The sequence below is a fragment of the Triturus cristatus genome, chromosome 5_1 (genome assembly GCF_964204655.1).
Source record: "Triturus cristatus chromosome 5_1, aTriCri1.1, whole genome shotgun sequence".
NCBI classification, from domain to species: Eukaryota; Metazoa; Chordata; class Amphibia; order Caudata; family Salamandridae; genus Triturus; species Triturus cristatus.
The window spans coordinates 185,807,271-185,833,673 of NC_140587.1; the positions used below are offsets into that span (position 1 = coordinate 185,807,271).

The following is a 26,403-nucleotide window of genomic DNA, read 5'->3' on the forward strand; positions in this document are numbered from 1 at the left end:
TAATCTGTTCATTTGAAACATAAAAAACTCTGAAGCAAAACCCATTCTTGGAAGATTTATTTACTAGGTGTTAGTTGCTAGGCCATGACAGTGGTAAGGTGTTAATGGCTCTATCATAGGCTCTGGGGAATCTTGCACCAGTGCTGACACAAAGTCCTATGAGGTCCCAGCATCCGTTAAACAGTCCTTGTAGGGAAGTCAAGCGCTGCCCGATATAAGAGAACTTGTGCCATGAACCACTGAGGTTCAGAACCTGTTCCACAGTCACCTGTAATATGGGCACTGTAAGATAGGTAGGTACACGTGTGATATACGCCAAGGTGTGAACCATGGCTCTGTGAGGTGTTTCCTGCAGTAGGGCCTCTATCAGAAAAGCTAGTATTCCAGAGAGTGTCTGCCTCTAAATCATACCCCAGCTGTAAGATATTCATCTAAGTAACATTGACCTAGATAGGCATCAATGCCTACAACGTAGCTCATGAGATACGTCAGAACCTGTAGTATTGCTTTATTTAGGGGTCCATACCTTTTTCATGGGCCTTGTTTGTCGTGACAGTTTAGTGAATGACTTCATTCTATAACTCATGACTCTTATCTGTCGTCACTTTTTATAGAATGACTTCCATCAAATGTTAGACCCAGCGCTATGGACCCTGTAAGACATCATTGCCTTTACCATGTCCCTCCAGACCAGTTTAAAGCTCTCAGCCTACAAATATGAGTAGATAAACTAGGACAGGCTTTTCTTTGTATTCTGAATTTTGCACTCCTATAGAGCTCCTTGTAAAATCTGGAGTACACTTACAGAATGCGAAGAAATAATATGGACTGAATGAGATATTTATTAATTGACCTGGGGAAATGGAGAGCTCTGCCCATGTGGCCACGGTCATTGATGCTTGTGCCATGGCCCCGTGTCCAACACCAGAGCCTCTTTAAGGCTTCAGTACCTGAAGGCCAGCATTGAGCACTCCATACGTATGCTGAAGGAAACTTTGATGGACAAGCGTCAGGAGCCGGCCATGCTGAAGGTGTAAAAGATAGGCCTACTTGTTAGCAATGTGAAACCGTAGCTATTAATGAGCGGGAGCTTATTCTGCTTCAAGGATACTAGAAAGTATCTTCTGCATACATGCCAACATTTTACAACTCAAAAGTGGAGTCATTCTTTGCTTAATAAATCAGGAGTCTCCCGTCTGAATTGGTTCTGTTGGAGTGAATGCTTCTGTAGATAATGCGCACCTTGAAGTCATCGCTGAGCCCCTGCTTGACATAACTAGAACATGGTAGTGCTGGTTGCAATGAACTGGCAGTAGCAAGCACCTCTTGCCAGCATTCCTCTGCATTTATCCCCTTAAAGGAACATTTATTCTCCTAGTGAAAGGGAGAGGCAGTGTCAGCCCTTTGGATGTCGTGTGCAAACTCCATTTTACTGTGTAAGCAGTCAACAGACACATGCATGGCTTGACATTTCACTGCCATTTAAGCTTGCAGCTATCTCAAAATCTTAAAGAAACAGCTGATTTCAAAGTCCTGTGACTGGACACATCTGAGAGGTCTGCAACACCTCAATTACCGCAACTGATCCAGAATAAGGTGACCATCATGGAACAGTAATGCTCCTAATGCATCTATATATCTATAGGGATATTACCATTTCAAAATGGTTGTCTCATTCAGGGCTCATGGACGTCTTTCACCAGAATGGTAAGGGTAGCGAAATTGACTTCACAAGCCCCTTGACCTTCACTTTCACTCACACATACATATGCTTACATATACACATGCATTCACACATACATACACTCACACATACACACTCTGCCCACACATGCCCACACATTCACACATACACACACTCTCTCTTACATAAACACACTCAAAACTGCAAGCATGAACACAGCATACATACATTTAAAAGCATTTTTTAATTTACCTCAGCTGCCAGGGAAAGTCATATTCCAGCTATTTGTACTCCATTGTTTGTTAAACAAATAGCGAATAATATAATATTATTCACTGTTAGTATAATAAAAAGTTGTTAAAAAGCAAGGAGAGTGAAGCCTCCACCAACACCCATAAGGAAGAGTTGCTTCAGTTCTTGCTACTTCTTTTGCCACTGCTGACCCTAGGGGTCACAAAGAACGTGCCACAGGTCATAAGGGGCATGCCAGGGGTCGCAGCAGCGACCCCTGGCGATCTCTAACTAATGTCCATGTCAGGACCAGTAGGTAAGTGTGATGTATTTAAGCTCTGTTTTGGGGAAAGTGAGATTATTACGTGTCCTAACATGCAGCCATTCTATCTATCTCCCATCTAGAAGACTCGGGGTATCCCGATTCCCAACCGCCCACGGTTGTTGGTCCAACTGAGGAATCCTACAACAGCAGGTGAAGTCTGCTTCAATAAGGAAGAACACAGCGACCAGTGCAGCAGACTTTTGGGCTCCTGAATACCAGATTAATTTGCCTGGAAACAACTGGAGGAGCCCTCCTCTACTCTCCTGGTAAGTCTGTAAGATCACTGTTGCCTGCTGCATCCTCTACAACATTGCCCTGCCACGAAACATCCCTTACATCGCAGAGGATGTAGGCCATGAAGTCCCACTGAGTGGGGACCCTGGAATGCCAAATGAAGATGATGATAGTGGTGAAGTGGATTGAGCAGATTTGCTTCACGATCTCATCCAGACCTACTTCCCCTGAGTATAAGTATGGTGTGAGATGTGATGTATGAACAATCTAGGCAATCTTGTAGTGGTGTTCTGAGGCTGATTCTGAAGCTAGTAACTGGGACTATGTAGGTATGGAAACGTCTCGGAAAAGGTGTATGTTTTGGTAGAGTTGCTTTGTTCAAATGTAAATGTTGTTTAGGACTGTGTTCTATTGACTTGACAATGTGATGTGTGCCATATGTATTTTTGCAAATCTAATCTCTCTGTGTTGGTCTGTTTTAGGCACCTTGACCATGTCATCTTTATTTGGAGATTTCAGAGTTGGGACATCAGCAGGTATATGTTGCTGTTTTGCTGTTCTAAGTGGACATGGATTGTTCCTGGGAATGTGTGTCACAGAGTTTTGATGTACAAAGCCAGTACCAAGACAGTTTGCACAGGAATAGGATGGAGGTTACCTGGCTTCCATTGGACTTATTTCTAGTTGTGCATTGGTCTTAATGGAAAATGTGTGATATCATGTGATCCTACATATTGTAGTTTTGTGGCCAAATCATGCTATCTTACCATCCCATTCTCTGATTCCTCATTGTCTACGATCTGGATGTAGGTGTTGCTGTGTTCCTCATTGTTGGCTTTAAATGCCTGCAGCACATCACTGACATTTGTTTGTGACATTCCACGAGATGCACTGGATTAAAAAGACCCTGTGGTTGGAAACTGTGGTACTGACCTGTGTCTTTGTACTAATTTATTTTATGTAGGATTCCTTTTGTGAGATCGTCAACATGCCTGAAGCTGATGATGTAGACCTCATTTGTTGTTGGCTATTGTGAAGGATGTTGTCAGATGTGTGCCTCCTACCATGTTGCGCATTTCTGCAGGAGATTATGTGATCATTTACCCAGGATCCCTGAGTAATGTAATTTCATTATATGTGGCTGACATCATGTCAGCCTATGAATTGACCAATGTAATAAAGATGATGTAAGCCTTGGCACTCGTATGTATACCTTGTTGTGACATAGTCTTGTTCCAGATGTGTTCCTTTCTAACATACAACATATCCATGCTTCTATTAGTCCCCAAGTTTGACATAGAAAAGTTCACATGGTCGTACTTTCACATTGTCATATTTGAGAATGACAACAGGAGACAATGCTTAGGTGATGTGAGTTTTGTACTGAGTAAACAGACCAAATTAATCAACTGAAACCTAATGAGTGTAAAACAAATTTATAACAAAGTGGAAGATTCAGTCATGATGGCTGAAAACAGAGTAGAGTCCATTAGTCCTAGAGTTCAAACTCCAACATACTCCTCCCGTCAGAAATGGAAATGTAGGTCAGAAAGTTAGTAAGGTGAACGTGTTACACACACACTGGGGAATATTAGGACTGACCTTTCTTGCTGCCAGTGGTGTTTTCCTTGCCATTCTTCACTCCTGAATCTTTACATGGATGTCCCCTCTTTCTGACTGAGGGGGAATATTGAGTTGCTGGGCCAGGGGCACTTGCAGGAGTGAACTCCTCTATCAGGACCTTCCTTCCTATGGCTGCAACATATGTTGATGCTCTGGATGTAGTAGGCACACACGGAGAGGTAGATGACAGAGGAAAAGCACTGCAGAGGGTGGTGTTAATGTCCCGCAGCACCCCAGAGAGGCCACCTCGGAACGGAGGCTGGCCACCTCAGTGTGAACATCAGCTACTTCAGTGCATAGGCCCGCAACCACGGTGTAGTTGCTGCCAACCTCCACTCATATCCCGGCAGCCTCCTGCAGTTCTTTCACTTCCCCCCACTTCAGTTACAACCTGGCACAACACACTGTGAGAGTCCTGGTATAGTCATGGACTTGTGTGATGGCAGCCTTAGTGTCCGTACCCTCAGTGGGCTTTCTCTGAGGGCCAACATTTACCCTCCCGTGACACATAACCCCACTGCCCTGTGCCCTAGGCATATACTGCACCCTCCTACTGGATCCTGGCTCCTCATGACTGGGATGGAGGCGGTGGCCTTCTGAGAGGCCAAGACTGATGGGCAATAGATCGTACAGGCAGTGCTAGGTGCACTGGTCGTGGGGCCAGTGATTAGCTGTGTTGTTGTCGCTGTGGTGAGATGTGTTGGAACAGTAAGAACGACTGTAGGCATCTGGCCAGACTGACCAGATGGGCCAGGACAGTCTTGGACGTCCACCGCTTCAGGTGCATTGGTATCACAGCGGGCTTCATCTTGTTCCTGGGGTGGAGAGGGACTCTGGAGGCTTTCCTGCATCTGCTCAGATCCAGTGCAGGATTCACCTGTTGAGAAAAAAAAAATACATGACCAATGGTCGAATTGAGGTATGCACATTGAAGTTGTTTTTGTCTAGGTAATTGGGGAGCTAGAAAGGCAAAAGAGTAATAAGTAATTACTTCAGTCAGCAATTTCTACAGAGTTGCATTTGGTTACTAGACATCAGTCGGAATTCAATCTATATATATGATTTGATCAGCTCATTGGTTGTGACGCTAAATTATCTTTGGGGCTTGGGATTAAACACAACATCTCCAACACTCAGCTGCACACACAATGTAGTCATATCATGTGTATTAGTCGATTCCAAGGCATCTTTAGGTAGAATTCAGACAAACAGGTAGGTTGTTTGTACAAGTGGCATTGTTCATCTTATTAGGAATCAATAGTCAAGTGGTCACCTGGCATTGGAAATGAACTGTGTGTCTTTCATGGCTGTCATAAATTAGGGGTGCTAGGCCGTAACTCAGGCAAACAACAATTTGAGATGATGTGTCCAGGACACCATCAAGCAAAGTTTCAGATGTGTATTTGGGATGAACATTGTCTGTACTTTACACATTTCATGACTAATGTAGCTCAGTAGTAAGATAAAGGACAGGTGAGAAGGTGGGTAAGGCGTGACTTTAGCCAGGCTCGAAATTTGCTAACCTGCATGAGTAGTATAACTCTGTAGTGAGATGGCCGACAGGTGAGAAGTGGTGTTAGGAGCGTTGCCTCCTTGTTTTGAGTGACAATGCCTCAATGTAGATGTAGTAGCTATTGAATCTCACTTTAGCAACAGTTGATAAAAAGTAAGCTGCATGACTAGCGTAGATCAGTGGTAAGATGGCCAACAAGTGAGTGGGGACACAAGCAGCCTAGCATCTTGATTGGAGATGGAGTGACAAGGTCTCATGGTAGTTGGGGTACATTGTCTATCTCTACTTAGCAACCCTTGAGAAATGGCACCCAGCATGACTAGTACAGATCAGGAGTAAGATGGCCGACGAGTGAGTGGGAACACAAGCAGCCTAGCATCTTGTCTGGAGTTGGAGTGGCAAGACCTCATGGTAGTTGGGGTACCTTTTCTTTCTCTCCTTATAAACACTTGAGAAATGGTAACCAGCATGACTAGTGTAGATCAGGAGTAAGATGGCCGGCAAGTGAGTGGGGACACAAGCAGCCTAGCATCTTGTTAGGGTTTGGAGTGACAAGGCCTCATGGTAGTTGAGGTGCCTTTTCTATCTCTACTTAGCAAAGCTTGAAAAATGGTAACCAGCATGACAAGTGTAGATCAGGAGTTAGATGTCTGACAAGTGAGTGGGGAGAGCAGTCTAGCTTCTTGTTTGGAATTCGAGTGACAAGGCCTTATGGTAGCTGTAGTCAGTTATATGTCACTTTTGCAACACTTTCCGAACATTAAGTGCACCATAGCTGTTGACGACATGCATTTGTAACGGATCATACAATTCCATATTGCCAAATGTCATGTATCCTGGGTTAATATTTCCATTATGCTGCACTTACCGACAGCATAGCAACATGTGTAAGTTGAAAGTTTTTTGGCATGTGGTGTCATATGCACCAATACTCATTGCCACAGACGAGCAAACATCTCAGATACTTTTGTATGTTTCATGTTATGAGAGTAGATGTAGGAGACAATAGCAAAGGCAGAGTTGTTTGCAAGTAGGACATTGTGATATATTGTCAGTTCTTGAAGTGTAACTTACCAGAGTTAAGTCCCCCAGGTATTCCTGACAATCCCTCAGTATGCAGGATTCCTAGACCTTCTCCTCCCAGGGCATGAGTTGTAATGGTGCGCTGGGAGGATCACTGCCAGTCCTCTGGGCCTACTATTTGGGGATGGTGTAGTTACCACACACCATGTGCCTGGGGTCATTCCACCTCTTCCTGACGTCTCCCTGTGTGCACTAGGTGGTACTAACAGCATTCACTCTGTTGACTATCCTGTCCCACATTTCTGCTTTCCTAGTGTGAGGAGTATGCTAGGTTTGGGCTCCAAAAATGTGGGGCTCTACTCTAAGGATTTCATCCATTATGACTGTCAACTCTTTTTCAGTAATGGCAGGTTTTTGGGGGGCATGATGATAAAAAACAAAATTAAGTGTGAGTGATTTTAAGATAGAAATACAGACGGGGATGTGGCAAAACAGTGCACAAAATCAAAAATAATTACAGGTGGTGGATGGTGCTGAATGCTAAGTTTGAGTAAGGGGTGCCTGATCAAAATCTAAGTGCAGTATGTGGTGGTGCCTGTTGTGAGGTTTTTTTTGCAGAGGATGCAGGTCAGGGCTGGGTTGTGATTATCAGGTGTGTCTACTTGCCAAAGCACATCAGGTGTGTAGTTTTTAAATCCATCTAATGGTCAGTGTTGTGTTTTTGTTTTCTTTTTACGTAAACCACTGCAATCGTGCACCGATGTTAGATCGCCAGTATGACTGTGTAGTCGTAATATGGTCAGCGGTAGGACAGCGGGCCTGGTGGCAACTGCTGATGAACCGCCATCATTTTGGACCACCGCAGGATTTCTGGGTGAACCGTTGTACCAGCGTTCTGGGTTTCAGACTAAACAACTCATATTACGGCAGTCTATCGGGTGCTGGCGCAGCAGGAGCATTGACGTGGCGGCCACGGTCTACTGGCTGTCAGACAACGAAACTCGTAATCAAGCCCTAAGTCAAGTGGAGGATCTCCTCAACAGAAGAGGCCCGATTCACAGAACTAACTTAAGACAAAATCCTAAACTTTGTAATCACATTTTGGTAATCACAGAAGGCACTTACTCATTTTGGTATTCACAGAAGGCACTTACTCATTTCGGTATTCACAGAACTTAGGAGTCCTAACTTTAGGACTCCTAAATGCCTTTTGTGAATACCCAAAGTCTTAAAGTTAGGATTTTTCTCAGTTTAGGAGTAGTAAAATTAGGACTCCTAACTTTAGGACTCCTAAATGCCTTCTTTGAATACCGAAAGTCTTAAAGTTAGGATTTTTCTCAGTTTAGGAGTTGTAAAGTTAGGACTCCTAACTTTAGGACTTCTAAATGCCTTCTGTGATACCAAAAGTCTTAAAGTAAGGAATTTTCTCAGTTTAGGAGTAGTAAAGTAAGGACTCCTAACTTAGGGACTCCTAAATGCCTTCTGTGAATACAGAAAGTCATAAAGTTAGGATTTTTCTCAGTTTAGGAGTAGTAAAGTTAGGACTTCTAACTTTAGGACTCCTAAATGCCTTCTGTGAATACCGAAAGTCTTAACGTTAGGATTTCTCTCAACTTTAAGACTTTCGGTATTCACAGAAGGCATTTAGGAGTCCTAAAGTTAGGATTCCTAACTTCTGTGAATACCATAATGAGTAAGTGCCTTCTGTGAATACCAAAATTAGTAAGTGCCTTCTGTGAATACCAAAATGGTAGTAAGTTTAGGATTTTGTCTTAAGTTAATTCTGTGAATTAGGCCCTCTGTCACTGAAAAGCGTTATAACTTGATAACCGCAATAATATTAGAACTCCTGATAGGTATCAGAATACTGATACACGTTCATCTTGTTCCTTTCAAGATACAGCCAAGAAACAATTGGAGAGAGTTGGACGGTGAGAATGCAAATCAGAAGGGTACATGAAACTGAAGAAGGAATCACAATGCTCATCTGACTACATAAGAAAAATGGAAGACAAACCTAAACAGTCAAAACCTCAATTCAAAAAAGGAGGTAGCTGGACTGAAAGTAAAGCATGCCACAGATATTGAGGACTCTGCTTCTGAGTGGGAAGTGGGCTCTGACCATACTGGACAACGTGGTAGAAGTCACAATAGCTTTCTGGAACCTGATGGATTGTCTGGTGGGTGTAGTGTTGAGTGACTATATCCAGGTGGAAACACCGGATACTACGGTGAGCATCCTGCATCGTTTATACGAGATACAACTTCAGTTGGAAGGGGATGTATATAGGAACATTTCTTTTGGGAGAACTTACCATTCAGCTACGATATTCATGTGGCTGAAAAGGATTGGCCACCTGAATTTATGATGGATTGCCCTGAGGGAGAAACAGTAATTTTGCCTGCTTCTTCTAACCTCGTCCCAGAATCAGTTAAACATTCATGCGCCAAGGACTGGGCATTAGCCCTGGCTCCTGCATTCTACCGCAGCCATGTAAGGTAGGATGACGGTTCCCCTCATCATGTATTGCCAGTGAGGTCAACCCCAAAACTTCAAAAACAATACCCCATTAAAAACGAGGCTACTAAAACAAGTTAGAGAGATTCTCACACAACTTGAATACCAAGGTGTAATGGAAAGTTGCACCTCCCCTCTAAATAATCCCTTATTTCCAGCAATGCAACCAGATCATTCATATCATCCAGTAATAGACTACAGTCATTTAAACACAGCTAAACAAACTTTTTTCAGTACAAAATCAAATTAAATCAAATCAGGTGTTTGTTAAGCGTGACTACTCACCCGTAAGGGTCTCAAGGCGCTGGCGGGTGTGGGTGGGGGTCGCAGGTTCCCGTCCATCAAGGAGGGGGGTCTGTTGAAGAGCCAGGTTTTGAGGTTTCTTGCGAAGATGGGGAGCCATGTTATCTGTCTGAGGTGGAGTGGAAGGTCGTTCCAGGCTCTGTCCGGGCGGAAGGAAAAGGAGCGGCCTCCCATTCTGGTCCTTCTGGTGCGGGGGACCACGGCGTAGGAGAGCTGGGCTGATCGTAGGGTCCTTTGGGGTGTGTGGAATTTGAGTCGGCAATTCAGGTATGCTGGTCCGGTGTCGTGGAGGGCCTTGTGAGCGTGGGTTAGCATCTTGAAGGTGACTCTAGCTTCGATGGGAACACAGTGGAGTGTGCGCAGGTGCTGGGAGATGTGGCAGTGTCTTGGCAGGTTGAGGACAAGTCTTGCGGCGGCGTTTTGGATGTTTTGCAGCTTGCGAGTGAGGTTTTTGTTTATTCCGGCATAGAGTGCGTTGCCATAGTCAAGCCTGCTGGTGACCAGGGCGTGAGTGGTGGTCTTTCTGTGTTCGAGGGGTATCCGTTTGAAGGTCTTACGTAGCAGGCGGAGGGTGTGGAAGCAGGAGGACGAGACTGAGCTGATCTGGCGGTCCATTTTGAGCTCTGAGTCCAGGATGATTCCCAGGTTGCGTGCGTGGTTCGTGGGGGTGGGTGGGCTTCTGAGGGCGGGGGGCCACCAGGTGTCGTTCCAGGCATCTGGGTTTGGGCCCATGATGAGTACTTCTGTTTTGTTGGTGTTTAGTTGTATGCAGCTGTTTTTCATCCATTTGGCGACGGCTTCCATATCTTCTCGAAAGTTGTGTCTGGCGGTGTTGGGTTCGTTGGATAGAGAGAGGATGAGTTGGGTGTCGTCTGCGTATGACGTAATGTTGAGTCCATAGGTTCTGATGATGGGGGTGAGCGGAGCCATGTAGACGTTGAAGAGCACAGCGCAGCACTAATGAATAACATAATGCGTAAAAAATACAAAACATCACTAGATATCTCGAATAGATTTTTATGCCAAAATATATTTCACCTGAGAGCAGGTACTTGACAAGCCTTAGTGCTCTGTGTTCTCAAAAACAGTTCTGTCACTTGCCCTAAGGGTATAAGAACAGACCTGAGTTGTTTTCAGCCCGGGTTACAGAAGTCTAACACAATGTTGATGACCAGGCATTGTCCTATGTTAATTACATATATTTGATGGATAATGACCTTTCTACACACTTGACAAGAGTGGATCACATAGATCTGGGATTTGCTCACATGGGCTACAAATAAAGTTGCCCTTATCAATGTCCTGTTTCTGGGATATGAGTTGTAAAGTGAAGGCAATAGCCTTGCGGCACACTCCTCAAAGAAGTGTGCGCTTCTACAACAGCCAAACACATTGAAGAAACTTCTGGCCATACTGAGATTCCACATTTTTGGCTGATCAAACATTCCAGATTATGCAGAATGGGTTAAACCAATCTACTACTTAATTCATCCCGAGTTTCCAAGCACACACTGGACCACTGAATACACATGAATCTTGTGTTCAGTACAAGCAGACATGCTAGCTTCAAAACACTTATACACACACGCATTAACACCACAAACCTGGTGATCTGGATCATTGCGGTACATCAGGGTACACCTGGTACACCTATGTTACGTTCAATTAAGGTGACACTGTAACAATTGCATATAAATCGCATTTATACACCAATGCTGAGATGCGTTTTGCACCAACAGAAAAGATTCTGACAGCAGTTTAACTGCTGTGGTGAGAGAGAGCGCATTGGCTCAGGGGAAATGAATAATAATACTTGTGGCTCCAGTGCCGGCCATAGAGTCTGTCACAAAAGTCAGCGTTCAAAAAGCAAAAGCATTACATTCACAATGGATACAGTGGGGCAACTCTCTCACCGCAACAGATGTAGACTACAGATTTGACTCTGTCTTACAGACACAAGCATACCTGCAAGGCAAAAATGAATACTTTCTGCCTAATGAAGTCATTACTCTTGATCAGTATGATTACATCATCTATACCGATGATTCCACCCAGCCTGCCATAGGGACAAAGCACAAATACTCGACAGTGTGCACCGCCATAAATGGTTGCTTGCAGGATGGAGAAATCCACCCTGATAAAACCTACACACAGTCACTCGGTGACTGTACAGCACAGCTGGCAGAACTCAGGGATCTAATTCTGGCACTGGAGAATTCAAATCCAGAATCCCCCACACATATAGTGTGTGATTCGTATTATTGTGTCCAATCTTACAGTGAGTGCCTACACTTCTGGAGCCGGAATGGATTCAGAGATTCCAAGGGTTGCACCATAAAGCAAAAAGTGCTTTGGGGACAGGTGGCTAAGCCTAAAGAATGCTTGCCAAGGACTCATGTGATGCACACTTTGAGTCATCAGCTTGTAGGAATACACATTGCAGGGAATTCAATGGCTGACAAAGCCGCAAAAGCAGTGCAAACTGCTGCTGCTGTGCTTACTCATTCAAGTAAGAGGGTAGATAGAGACATCCTGGTGGCTGTCAATGCTGCATGTGATGACACCCACTTGCTGAAAGGCTTTTCAGCAAAGTACTCCTACCAGTTAAGTGTGCAAAATATATCATTTGTGCGTATTCCCAGAGTGGGGGATGGAGTAAGACAAAAAATACAGAGTGCAGGTTAAGATTAATCCTTGCAGCACATGAGGGCTTAGCTTCTGCACACACAAGCGTGGCAGCTACAATGTAATCATTGCAGCAACACTATTGGTGGCCAGGTCTTTAAAAACAGACTAGGGGCTTTGCCCTAAAATGTGACTTCTTCCAGCAGAGGAAGGGTGCCACTGTAGCACGCCCTCCACAGACACCGCTCTTAATATCAAACAAGCCTCTCACTTGTATTTATGTTTTTATGTATATTCGTTGTCATCTGCCACGCCACTCTGCCCTGACACCAACCGCTACTGGGCTTACACCCTTACTAGCTAATAATAGTATGTTCACTATTACACAACTGATATATTCTGAATCTTTTCTTTTCCAATTGTCCACACAAAGTTTTAACTTTTGGAGGGACACAGTTGAGTTGAACTCATTTTGGGGGACTAAGGATTGGCAGGTTCAGGGGAAAGACAGGAGTTGTTTAAAATTGAAAAAAGAAGTCTCCAGCATTAAGTTGGTCAATGTGCAGGGCGGTGCACACAGTTTAAACAAACATAACGAGGGTTTGTGCAAAAGGTTAAGGAAAGGTGGGATACAGTCAGGGGGTAGAGTTGGACAGGTTTATATGTGAGAGGAAAGACTGGAGGGTATTTCTACGCGTAAAAGGAGGGTTTAGTACACAAAGGAAAGGATGATGGTACAATTTGGGAGGAGGAGCGTGTGTTCAGGGCAATGTTCAATTAAAGCGGGTGTGATTGGGAGAGTAAGGTGAAGGTGCAATAGATTTTAAAAAGTGGGATTGTACTTCGATAGAGGTTCTTGCTACTGCACAATGGGGTGTAATTACAATGCCAATGGTATCATTAAGATTGTGACGATTATGTTTAACTTTCACATGAATGTTTCAAATGTTGTTGCATAATATATTTAGATTAATGGATCTGTAATGTATGTTTTACTATTATTTGTAGTTACCCCTGACGTAGGGCCCCAGTAGCCTGAAATGCATTGGGTTTTTAATAAAAACTGCTTTGGATGAACAACGCGCTTGTACGTATTCTTGAAGAGAGGTCCGGATGGGCACATCATGAATATGAGAAACAGCAGATCAAATTGAGTAAAATGGATTAAAAAGATGGTACAGAATTTGAAGAAGTTTCACAAAGCTGTGCTATTGGTTTTGGGGTGGAATGTCACCCCCATAAGAATGATGTATCCTAGGATCCTAGTGCCGTTTGGGCAAGGCACCTCACCAGTAAGCACGCATCGGTGTATGACCAAATAAACAGGAGAAACCATGTTTGAAGAAGGTGTGCATCCCCCACCTCTATAATGTACTATTGAGGGCATGTCAGATACCACCTCAAAGGATTTTCCTGAACAAAACTGAGCAGCAGACGTCATGTGTTGGCCTGGCTAAAATGGGTGTCATGCACGTTTCCCTGGGTGACACAAAAAGGTTTAAGATCAGCGGGCTCGATCCACATTACATTCAAACACAACACTCAGGGGTGGTAACAACTTACAGTGTTGGGAAGTAGTGCCTTGAGTGTCTAAAAACCTCAACATTTTACCAGGTAAAACAACACTTTCTACTAGGTGCTAAAAAAACACCTCAAAAGCGCTTCTTGTATGCAATATACAACGAAGTGTGAATAGTTTCCCAGCAGGAGGCTTCTGAGTGACTACGCAAGATTGACAGAGCAAATTTAGAAAGGGCTCTTGCAGTAGAAGATAAGGGTATGACTGCATTGTCCACTAGGATATACTCTCTGGGTAACATTGTGTAATCTGCATTGCATTCGCAACCGGACAAATTTTGTAAATCGCACAGTTTGCGAATCGAAAATAGTTTCGTATATCTGGCCCATAATTTTAGTAGTCGGCGATAAAAAACGACTTACAGGGGGCAGCAGAACCATTGTCCGTGGTACTGGTGGTAGGGGTGTGGTGGGGGTCACACCAGCCGCGTCACTGGTGGTACTGGTACCCAGAACAGAAGAAGATGCTCTCTTGCCTATAAATATAAATATAAGACGCAAGCCGAATCGCGTCATCCGTATATTTTTATAATATTTTGCACCTATTTAAACTTGTGCCTGGACATTTCACAAAATAAAATAACAAAATTATGTACAGGACTCCTGTGTGAAGAGGTATCTGTGGTGTGCCGCCGTGGCGGAGGTCTGGGAGGTTGACTGGGCGTAAAGGAAAAAATGCATATATGCACACACTGCCGCAATCGCCCTTAGAGCAGTTGAGACTTCCGTAGGGCATAGCCCTTGCTAGGCCTGCTGCTGACATGCAGAGGAGATGGTGTTGAACCAAAGAAATGAGTGCTGTCACCTCTGCCTCACTAAATATAGGGCAAACCTCACCCCTGCCTCTCTGTGCTACCCGCATGGTGTGCCGGTGGTGCCCTTTTTGGCTGCTCCTGCCATAGAGAGACACAAGGAAGAAGGAACTGGAAGGAACTAATGAAGGAGTGGGACAGGAGGAAAAAAACAGGAGGCGGGCAGATAGGATAGGCCAGGGACGAATTAAAGTACAGAAAAGTTGTCAAAACATAAATAAAAACACAAAAATAAATGCAGGGACAATGAGACAATAACAAACAAACAAAGTATACAAATGTTGGGATGGAGGAATAGGAAAGGGCAGATGGGGTTGGATTGATTAGGATAAAGAAAAATAAATGCAGCCAGCAAGAAAAGACAGAAGCAAGCAAAACAATATGGTCACGCCCATGTTGACCGTCTGGTGCTGTTCGCGCTGAATTTTCAGTGCAGGATGCACTACTGACCTGAAAAAGCAGCACAAACGGGTGGACAAGCATTCTTTCACCTGTTCAAAGAGTTCAGCAGAGTTTTACTGAGTTTTTTGGAACTCCGTGCAATTCCGCAGGGCAAAACTAAGGGTGGAAGGTAAATTCTGCTCCACTCCGCTCGCAGAATTTGCAAAATTTTGGCAATTCCGCGTTCCCCGCGGAACGTAGATTTGCCAAAAATTCCACGATCCGCGGTGTAGCGGAATTCGTGAGCATGGTGAGTAGAGGTATTGCACAAAATGGTGGCATCTTCTTGGATAAATATGCAAGGCACGATTCATTCTGGCACGATGCTCCTGTCAAAAAAATTCAACCTCAACAGGAAGAGCGTACAGATATAAATAAAGCAGGTGCCCGGGCCGAGTTGAAGCTCAAATTCAGTAATACATTAATCAGCACAAAAAATTGGTGAGCAGAGTCGAGGCTAGGCAGGTGTGCTTTCTCCCCATATCTACCGTCAACAATTTGCTGTAATCCTCAATGGAGGTCTGTGCATCCATGAGTTTCTCGAGCGCAATCCCCGTGTAGTTCCTGTGACCAGGAGGCTCTTTCTCCTGATATGCTGCTCTGATCGGTTTCTGACCCTTTATAAACAAGAGGCATGTGAACTTGCATATAAGCCCTGCCCCACACACACTAGCGCTGGTATGCAACGTCTTCCCGCCCTTTTCCCACTATGATGGACAGCTCACTCAAGGGACCCCGGCGCCTTTTGGCACGGTGGCAAAGTTAAAGACACACATGGTCACTGGAGACAACTCTTCTGGCCCGCAGCTGTAGTGTAGGAAAGGCACTATACATTTACCCAACGAGGTAACACTTACTGATTAGCAGGTAGTACTCTAGCTGAGTAGCGGCATTTCACAAAACGGGGGCATCATCTTGGATAAATATATGCTGGGCAGGATTCATACTGGCACGATGCTCCTGTCACAAAAATGTAATCCGCGAGCTCGCGGAAGTCCGCGTGCTCACTGAGTGTTTTTGCCGTTTCGCAGAACTTTGTGTAGCGTGACTACGCAAATTCCACCCACCCCTAGCTCTGCGAGTAACAACCAGGCCTAATTTGTTTCCTAGATGGAACATAATGCATGATCATTTGGTTTAGCAAGTCATCTCCTTGTGATATGTAACCAAATTCTACGTACCACCTCTGTCTGGGTTCTGTCAGATACCCATAACTATGTGCCCTGAGAAAAAGAAGCATGTATCACTTGTGGGTACTGTAAGCCTGAAAGTAAGGCCGGGAATGGTTGGGTATTGCAGGATGTTCCATAACGTTGCAGCAAAGCACTGCTTGTAGGTGTCTTTAATAAGCAGCATCAGAGAGTAACATATTAATGAAGCAACCTGTGACAGCAGGCAGGTCAGATTTATCAGAAACAGATGAAATACCTAAGGAACCCAGCAATGGGATCAAGTAATCTAGCCCCATAATTTTGACTGGCGCCATAGGGACAGGTATCTGAAACTGGACTGTTTAAAATTATAAGGGATGGGCATTCCAGATATCTAATCTCTTCATTCAGGGCCTTATGATTTCAGACACTGCTTTTTAGGTCTGGCGTTAGCAAAGACCTTTACATTTTACTAAAATAATATGTTTCATACACTTACTTACACCTCTTCATCCATTGGTCTGTTATTGTATCATTCACATTTTCCCTCCACCGAACACAGCATACATCATGGGCAATGGGTCACCTGCTTCAGCCACTGACTAATTTCGCTGTGTCTGGCAGCATTCTACATGTTCACAATGACCACATTCACACATAAAGAATTTCCTTCATTGCCAGGTAACACTACGGCAATATGAGCTTTTTGTGACTAAAATATATATCAGATTTTAGACAGTTTTTTTTAGATTGATAAGGCCCGTAAGCTCCTCAACAATAAAGTTTTGCAAATGCAACGACAAAAAAGCAAGTACTGACAAAGTGAAGAGGCTGCCAGGCAATGCTAGAAGTTTTTGCTTTGCCAATGCTTGTTAATTTTTACTTTTTTTGCTTCATACAGGGAATCACAGCCTCGGATGTTATCTTTTCTAAAGAGCAGTTCTCATCCTGTCCCTCTGTGAGCACAATCTCTGGCATTCCTAGTGTGAACCCTCCTAGAGCTTCTTCCAGAGCTGCACAGTCTTGTCACCTAACTGATTATTGTGTTGCTTACCAAGTGTATTTCTGCTTTGCCACTGACCTTCCCACTCCTGTTTACTTTCAAACCAAGACATCTTTTTCTTCAAGCTTTGTTTTTACAAGTAAGCACACGGATTGCATTGAGAAATTACATATTATTTGCTTAGCACTGCTCATAGTTATTTATTTATGGCTCAATGCTTACCTTGGTTTAATTCAAAGAATGACATTTACAGCAAATGCAATTTTCATATGTTTTTTTAACAGCATAAATACTTTGAGTCCATTGCATGGCCTAGGGCCGTGTTACATAACCTGAGCACTGCAAGTGCTAATTTAAAACATGGTTCGTGTTGCAGTTTTTGGCTGGCTGGTGTCCTAAATAGTTCAAGAGCTCAAGCAGCAGCGTTTAAGCACCATAAACAGTGGTAAATGGACTGGCTGTTTGTCACAGGAGCTTTCAAGGGCTGTGCTGCTTTTGGCTGGAAACATAGTAACATTTGTTGACATATCTAAAGTAAACATCTGAACGTAAAACAATAATATACGCAAAGCAACATAACAACACAATTTACATTACATGCAGTGTACATGACAACAAAACAGTCAAAACAGAACGCAACACAGTTGCAGTACAACACACCAAAATCACATTGCAATAATGCAGCACAAAAATCACAGTAGCATGATAAACATCAGAACACATCACCACTGCAACAAAAATTCATATAAAAATAATTTTTGTTACACATTACAGTAAAAGATGTTTGCAGCAAGCAGTTCCTTAACTTCCAACCAGGGACATGAAGACATGAAATAGCCTCGTTTTGGATTGTCTCGTGTCTTAAATAGTTGAAGAACTGAAACAGCTGTATGCTACCACCTTACACAGCATTAATTGATTATTGTCAATGGAAGTATTGAAGCATTTGTTGATGTCACAAAATTAACAACAGAGAACAATACAAAACATAATATAAAACTAAAGCAAAATAATACGAAATATACAGGACACAACACAACCAAACAATAGAAACAGATTACGACACAACAACCAGAGTAAAACACCAGCATAACACAATAATGCAGCACAAAAACACAAATGTACACAAATACAACACATCACATCAGCACCACACCAAATTGTATCTCAATAACACAACACAGCAAAGCAACCTAACAACACTGCACAGAAACATAAAACAACAATGCAGCACAGAACAAGACAGTAACACAACTCAAAATAACACATTAACACACACAACTACATTACAACAGAACCGAATATAGCAGCACAACAGAACACACTGAAACAACAGATACACAAATACCATACATCAGAGTAACACACTGGGAGAATTTTACAACAGCACAACAATTTTCCACAAAGCAGCAAAGCACATCAAAACACAACAAAAGCAAAACCACTTCACACCTATGGCGCAATACAAGTATATTTTAAATATTCCACTGTGAGTGAGGGAGTAAATCCGTTTTAAAAGTACAAATACGTTTATTAGGTAAATTAATACCATCAAATTATTTACATATTAATACCAATTGAATTAATTTATTTTATTTGATGGAATTTTATTTTAATGTGCAAATGCTTTGTGGGTATTCTGTTCTCTCACAAACGTTTAAGGTGCCACATACATTAACAGTGCTTTCAGTGCTAAACATGCTGTTGTGCACCATGACTGAGCTTTACATGGTAGGCAAATTTGGAAACTGGTATAGGGATAAGCAGGCAGTATGGAAGTCTACTGGTATTGTAAAGGCACATATACTAGGGTCAGGGCAGTGCAAGGACGCTTTACATTTTAGTAGTGTTGGAAAACAGGTGACAATGTTGATTTAGGTGTGGTGGTGGTGTGCAAAAGTGGACATTGTAATGGGTTCTTGCCAACCTGGGAAATTTGGATTGGAAACTGACAACACAATGTGATGCTTGATTGACAACGTAGAGGGGCTGCAATTTATATTCTGGGGTTTATTATATGCTCAGCATTCTTAGGCTTCTATATTGTGTTTTTCTTTTAGTGCATGGTTCACCAGAATGTTGTACAGACACGTCCTAATTATACGTGTAGTGTATGAGACCAGAGTATCAGACATTTACAAGAAAAAGGGTCATGGCATCCTGCTCACTGAGAACCCTAAACAAGCACTGGTTCAATGTGTGGACATGGCCCAGCTGAGCATCAATGATCAGTCATTACCAGCTCCCACTATGAGTAAACGTCTGCCATATTTCAACAGAAGTCCTGCCAAGCTGGCACATTCAGCATCATATTGTTAGTTGCACCACGAAACATTTTATTAGAACCCCATGGTCTCGCTGAGCAACAATCGGATACATGTTGGGCATGTGATGGCATATAACTGAAGCACAATGGAATCACTCTACTCAGACTTTATTTTTGCAAGCACATTTTGATGATAAATTGCATGTCACAGGAATAGTGATGGGCATTATCTCCAGCACGATAATAAAAACGGATTTTTATTTCTTCCCACTGGGACTGCCCTTCAGCATTAATGTGTTAGAGACGGTTCTCAAATTTATCATTTTGGCAGCCGAGTTGAAACTTTTTGGTGGGGTGAGTTTAGTTTGATTCTAAAGGATGAGAGAGGCAGTAATATAGTCAACCTGTCTTGTATGCTTTGGACACAGAAACCTCAAGAAAAAGTTTGTTTGGATGGTACTGGGGAACCCTGCAAAACAGGAAGTCCAGTAAGCCCTAAATCTGCAGTTTGAAGGTCCTCCAGCATTCTATTTACGCAAATTATGTAGATGCGTATGTGGGACTTTATAGCATAAACCAAGCTAAAAAGGAATATCAAGTTGTCCTAGTTCATGGTTTCAAATGAGATAGCAAGGACAGGCACATTGATAGCGCTGGTTTGCCTAATGGGGTCCCCAGCAGTGCTTAGTTTGAGCCGGTGGTTTCCGGTGCTCGGCACCAGCACTAAATTGCCAACACCTGCATTTATGGCAGTCTACCACATGGTGGTGCTGTTTTTCTAATTTGGAGACCAGCACAACAACAGTTGTTTATTATCTCAGTATACATTAAAAATGACTAATATCTGCTGCCAAAGCCTTTCTTATAGGTTTGGGGGTCTGGAACAGTCAGAATTGTCACACGTGTGATGGTTAGTGTTTGCTTGTTACTGTAACAGTGCAAGCAGAAGAGGCCTCCTGATGAGGACCCTGGCACTTATTTTTTTTTTACAAATTGAGCACTGGGTGCCCTGCACCATATGAGCAGGATGTAAGAGGTAATCATTCTAAAGAAGGTGGATTTGCCACTCTCTCCAAATATAAGAGGAACTCATGCTACCACCCCACTCTGAATCAGTCCCAATATTCGCTCTCTTTTGAGATTGCTTGGAAAAACTTTTGAGGTTTCTTACAAACATCATGACCTACTGTGGCACTGATGCCTTGAGCTCTGTCAGTGTAGCAAGCTGTGAGTAGAGTTACTTTAGGGAGGCTTTATCCAAATCTGTTTGTGAATATTGGTTTCCATGCTCAATCGAAGTTTGGGTATAGTGCATGAAACCGGTTATCTTATCCCCATCATAACCAGGTCATTGAGATTACCACACATTTTCCTAGTGCAATGAACTGTTTAGTGGATTTGTCTGAAAAACGTCTTTATTTGAACTTAGTAATTGGCACTGAACAGGTGTGAAGAATGACAAGTGTACTTTTGGTCAAAAGTAACTACAGTATCTTGGCCACATCATTAGTGCTGATGGTACCAGTCTGGGACCTGGTTTGGAGAGATATTGAAGATGTGACTGCTCCTGAAGAGAGAGAACATCTTTTGTCACTCATTGGACTGTGTGTTTTTAGTAGTAGAAATATTCGACTTTATAAAAATCATACAAGTAGATCAAATCATACAAGTACAGTTCAGAGGATTCCAAATTCCAGTTCTAAAAATAGAATTAATGAGGTTCTAAAACACAAATACGTCCGCATACAGTTCAATTAAAAATTCAACTGTTCCCTAAAACTCTGCTCGGTATAGGGCTATGTTCAGGATTTATTCACAGCTGTTATAAGAGTCAAAGGTATATTTTATACACTGAAATGTTGAATAAAAGTGCTGTGTGCAGTATTTCATCATTGTGATTACTGTATAACAATTTAAATACAAAAAAAGATAAAATTCGACCGATGATCTCGCCCATTCTGCAGGTGGTATTAATAACATTTAAAAATATAAATACTACCACATACAGTTCATTTAAAAATAATACACATGTCCCCTAAAGCGATACTCGTTTAGAGCTATGTTCAAAATTCATGTCACAGCTATATTAACATAAACAATTTACTTAATAGGGTGTCGAGCGCAATGATTCATCGTTCAAATTACTGCATAGGAATTTCCTTACAGAGATAGATTTAGTTCATTCAGTAATTCAAATCTAACCCTGGGCGTAGTTCGCAAAGTAGCACTACGCGAAGCTACGCAAAGTGAACTTCGCACTACGCGAGCTACGCGTAGCACTTCGCGAACTGCGTAATACCCTGTTCGCACTGTGCAAGATGTCGTTTTCAATGATTGCACAGTGCGGACAAGCAACCGGCACTGTACAATCATTGAAAACGGCATCTTGCACAGTGCGAGCTGTAGTTTTCTGCTGCTCGAGTAGATTTTTACTCGAGCGGCAGCTTTCTCAACGCGAACTGGTAGTTTCTCATCGCGAGCGGTCGCTAGCATACGCGACCACTCGCAATGAAAAACCTTACCTCCTCGCGTTGAGAATCTCGCCGGGAGGTTTATTTTCCACGCTCGTGATCGCCAACTTGATGTTGCTGATCGCGAACGAGGAAAAAGTCTCGCCGGGATGTCATTTTGCTTGCTCGCGGTCGCCAACTTGACGTTGAGGACCGCGAGTAAGCAAAAAAAGACCGCTGCACTACGCAACACTACGCATGTTCGCACTGTGCTACATGCAATTCGCGTAGTGCGAAGTAGCGCAAACTTCGCAAACTACGCGAGCGTAGCGTAGTGTTTGGCCCAGGCTTATTCAAATCTCCTAAAAGTCCTGAATGAGTTTTCAGTTTTTTCTATGGCACTTCGATTGTTGTGGCCCCAAAGCTCTGCCTCATAGAGTGGAGCTCTGATGCCCTGAGCTTGGTACACTTGGGTTACTGGTGCCAATGGCCTGCAAATTGATTTTCTCAACTTTTAACATGTTGAAGTGTGAGCTGGCTTTTTACAATCTGGGGGGCCCAGGATTGTGTACTGGTCAGACTTACTCCCAGGTAGTCAATTTGATTCACCTCCTCTAATAAGGTGAAGCCCACCGTTATACTCACCTAAAAGACTTGTGTCGATTGAATGCCATAAAATTTGTTTTCCAAGTATTAATCTATACAACAAATTCCTCGCAGGCTGTACTAAGCCGATACATTATATTTTGGAGCCCCATTGGTGTTCTGGAAATGAGCAAGGTGTTGTCTGCGAATACTAGTGCAGGCACTGCTGGTCCTGCAAGCTTGGGGGAATCACCTCTGCAGTCTTTTAGTGCTTTAATCAGGCCATTGATGTAGAGGGTGAACAGAGTCGCGCAAGGACACAACCTTGGTGCACTCCTCTGTTGATCCTGAACCGGTCGGTCAAACCCCCTCACTCCCCCACCAGATTTGTGCGAGTCTCATGATGATCCCCAATAGATTGATCGGGGTCCCCGTTTTGATTAGGGCTACCCAAAGTTTTTTTGCAGGGGACTAGATCAAATGCAGCATGGAGGTCCACAAATACCACATATAAGTGATCCATTTTGATTGTTACATATTTCCATGAGATCAATAAAAAACTAAACAGTGGGTCTACGGTGCTTGTGTTACCTCTGAATCCTGCCTGCAGAGGTGACAGTATATTCCCATCCCTCATCCAATCTTGGAGTCTCTACAGCAGATGCCGGCAGAATATTTTCTGTGCGATGTCGATGAGGCTGATGGGCCTATAGTTTGCTGGATTACTTTTAGCCCCTTTTTAAAATATGGCCACTATCTCTGCACCTAAAAAGGAATCTTGAATTTCTGCTCCCTTTAAAATAGCATTGAAGGTGTGATTTAAGATCATACCTCAAAGTTTTAGTTCATAGAGATAGAGGTCACCCAGGATTTTGTCAAGACCTGATGCCTTACCCCGTTGCAGAGTAACAATTACTCCCTGAGTTTCGACTCTTTGGATATCAAGTGCCAGAATTGATTGCTATTTGTGGCTTGCGCCACAGCTAGTAAATCTCTTCAGAAGCCTTCATGTCAGTTCTTTTTTTCCTCATTTTGGGCAGTTTTGCATTCTTTCCTTTATGTGGATACCATGGTTCTTAGGCCAGTTTTGATGCCCCCCATCAAAGATTGTCACGCTCGTTTACAGGACTTGTCAAACCACTCATTCTTTTTTAGGCCATTTTCTTGCCCCTGCCTTCCTTATAAAAAGACTTTTTGAGATCACTCAGTCGGTTCATAAATATATCCACCAGAGGTTGTAGCTCTGAGTTGTAGATTTGTACCAAAGTGTCAGCGCTACTCTCAATTGCTGGCCATTTAAACCTCCTTCTGTTATTCCTAAGGACTGTTGGAGTAGGTAAAATACCTTCTGGGCATGGCCGATAGGAACAGAACACATCAAATAATTCTAATGTTAGGGAGTTGTGATCACTTTCCAATCTTTGTGCTACCCACATGTCCACCAGCTTCCACCAGAGGAGTACATCTAGCAGGATATAGTCGCTCCTTGTTTGGCAATTGACTCATTTGTATGTGGGGCCGGGCTTTTGGTCAGAGTTAGAACACCCATTGCTGGCCCTCAGCCTGTATTTGAGGGTTAGAGAAACAACTTGAAATGCTACCTTCACGTTCTTAGCTGTCTTTACCTGACTCAGGCACAGGAAGCCCAATTCAATATCCTCTTTGTCTGTAACATTCATAGTTACCTCAAGCGGCTCAAACGTTGTGTTATGTGATGACCTTTTCATTTCCAGGAACAAGAATTATGGAGGAGTCATGATGTTTGGAGGGAAATTTGTAATAGATGTTAACCAGGTCCTCATCTGTTGGTAGTGATTCCTTGGGTGCCCAAGGCCAATATATTAGTGGATTATATATCATACTTTTTAATGCCCTCCCCCACGTTAATTTTGGTCCAGATGATAAGACCACCTGATGGATGACCCATCTTTGACTGTACAGTTTCAACTCTATAATTAGTAAAAACCCCCTCTAAAAACGTTATCAGTGGCCCACATCTCCTGAAAAACTAATTTGTCATAACTATCCACAAACTTACCCCACTCTTCACAGACAATCTTAGATCTAAGACCTGGTAGATTCCAGGACAATAGTCTGAGTTTCTTGGTAGGCTTAGGGTTTGGGGAAGTTTGCCTTTGCTCTTGGCTAGTCAAACAAGTCGTGGTGGTTGGTGGTATGATCATTAAGGTATGGAACTGCCCCTCCGCGTCGCTATTCATATTGACCCCAGCTGGCTGTACTAATTCAGTTGGTTTAAGAAAATAATAAAGCGGTACAAAAGGGGGTGGTGATGGACGGAGCATCAGAACCAATCAAACACTCACACCCAGTCAACAGATCTGGGTTTGATCCATCACCATTCTTTAGCCCACTCTGCCACCCCAGTTCAGACATGGCCATATGCAAATCAGTCTGACCCTGTGCCTCATGGGAACAGTCCAGCCCGAACTGCCAAGCCATGCCTTCCCTGGACCGGAAACAAGCTTCCTAGGACCGGTTTCTGGCATTTCAGCCGTCTTCAGCCAGGCTTGCTTGAATCCAGTGGCAAAGTGAGCAAGGGACTCACGTCTGAGCATACCCTGCCAACTTATGGCGAACAAAGCGGTACAAAAGGGGGTGGTGATGGACGGAGCATCAGAACCAATCAAACACTCACACCCAGTCAACAGATCTGGGTTTGATCCATCACCATTCTTTAGCCCACTCTGCCACCCCAGTTCAGACATGGCCATATGCAAATCAGTCTGACCCTGTGCCTCATGGGAACAGTCCAGCCCGAACTGCCAAGCCATGCCTTCCCTGGACCGGAAACAAGCTTCCTAGGACCGGTTTCTGGCATTTCAGCCGTCTTCAGCCAGGCTTGCTTGAATCCAGTGGCAAAGTGAGCAAGGGACTCACGTCTGAGCATACCCTGCCAACTTATGGCGAACAAAGCGGTACAAAATAATAGCCTTCCTTTGGTGAATTCACTGTAACACAGTTGGGAAACAGTCCCGGCGCATGTAAAGTGTGCTTGTTCACAGGATCTGCCTGACCCGTGGGGCTTTTATTGTGGGTGTTATCTGTTTGTCTCCCATGTTTTAGATCGGTTTCCAAGGCCTTGTTTGGTTGGGAAGATTTTAACTTTTAAACTGGATCAGCGAATCCTTAGGTGTTGAGGTACGCAGGTCCAGGTTGACTAGACCATCGGCTATATCCTGGCCAGCCAGATTCAGTAAGATGCAATCTGATCTCTTATCTATTGAGCAGCGTTTTGCAGGTATTATGTCTGATCATATGACTGAGCGACATTACCTCACCTGTCTTATCCAGTGGATGACTTTATTGATTAAAGCTTTGTTTGTTTTTCCTGAAGCACATGTCAGCGTAGGTACATTTATCATGAACACTCTATTTCCAGCTCCTCTAGGCAATTCCAGGGGGCTGCAATGACTGGCCCCCCTCCAGGATCTGGGGATATTGCCGGGTGCGCGATCCTTCGTGAAATTGATTCGAACCTGGCACCCCTATCGGAGCCTTTGCACCCCACCTTGATCGCAAAGTCTACCCTGATCCCACTGACCTTCGTATGGGTTACAGAATGTAGTACTCTTCCCTGCAACATCCCACCACAGCATGGGGACACTTGTTTTTTTAAATGCTGCTGGTAGATGTGGTTAATTTCTAGTGTTTTCAGCTGAGCTAAGATAATGGATTGTATAACAATCCATATGCTACTATTCCCATTACCCTTTTCTACCAAATATTTACTCTGCTGGTGAGTAATATTGCCCATTCCCATCCCTCTATTTGTGCTTGAGGTTATCCTGCTAAGTTGATCTATAAGAGACCCCACAGTCGTTCTCAGCAAATGCACCTCTAGAGTTCATTCCTTAACAGTTGTTTTAAGCTCACTCAGTTCACTATGAAGAGTACTGGTGTCCGCTTTTATTAAATTGTTCCCCTTCCTCCTCTTGGCCTCTGCTTCATGGGCTGTGGGGGAAACTGTGATCGCACTGGGGTTCCAGTTAACAGTGGCTTCAGTGCTAGCAATGAGAG

General features: G+C 43.5%; 1 long non-coding RNA gene across 1 annotated transcript in view; it reads right to left on the reverse strand.

Moving 5' to 3' along the window:
• Positions 1–3,894: 3,894 nt before the first annotated feature.
• Positions 3,895–26,403, reverse strand: part of LOC146830620 (uncharacterized) — a 29,736-nt gene continuing 7,227 nt past the window's right edge. Inside the window, exon 2 of the long non-coding RNA XR_014961175.1 lies at positions 3,895–4,974. This is a non-coding gene — a long non-coding RNA (uncharacterized LOC146830620). The remainder of the gene's footprint in view (positions 4,975–26,403) is intronic.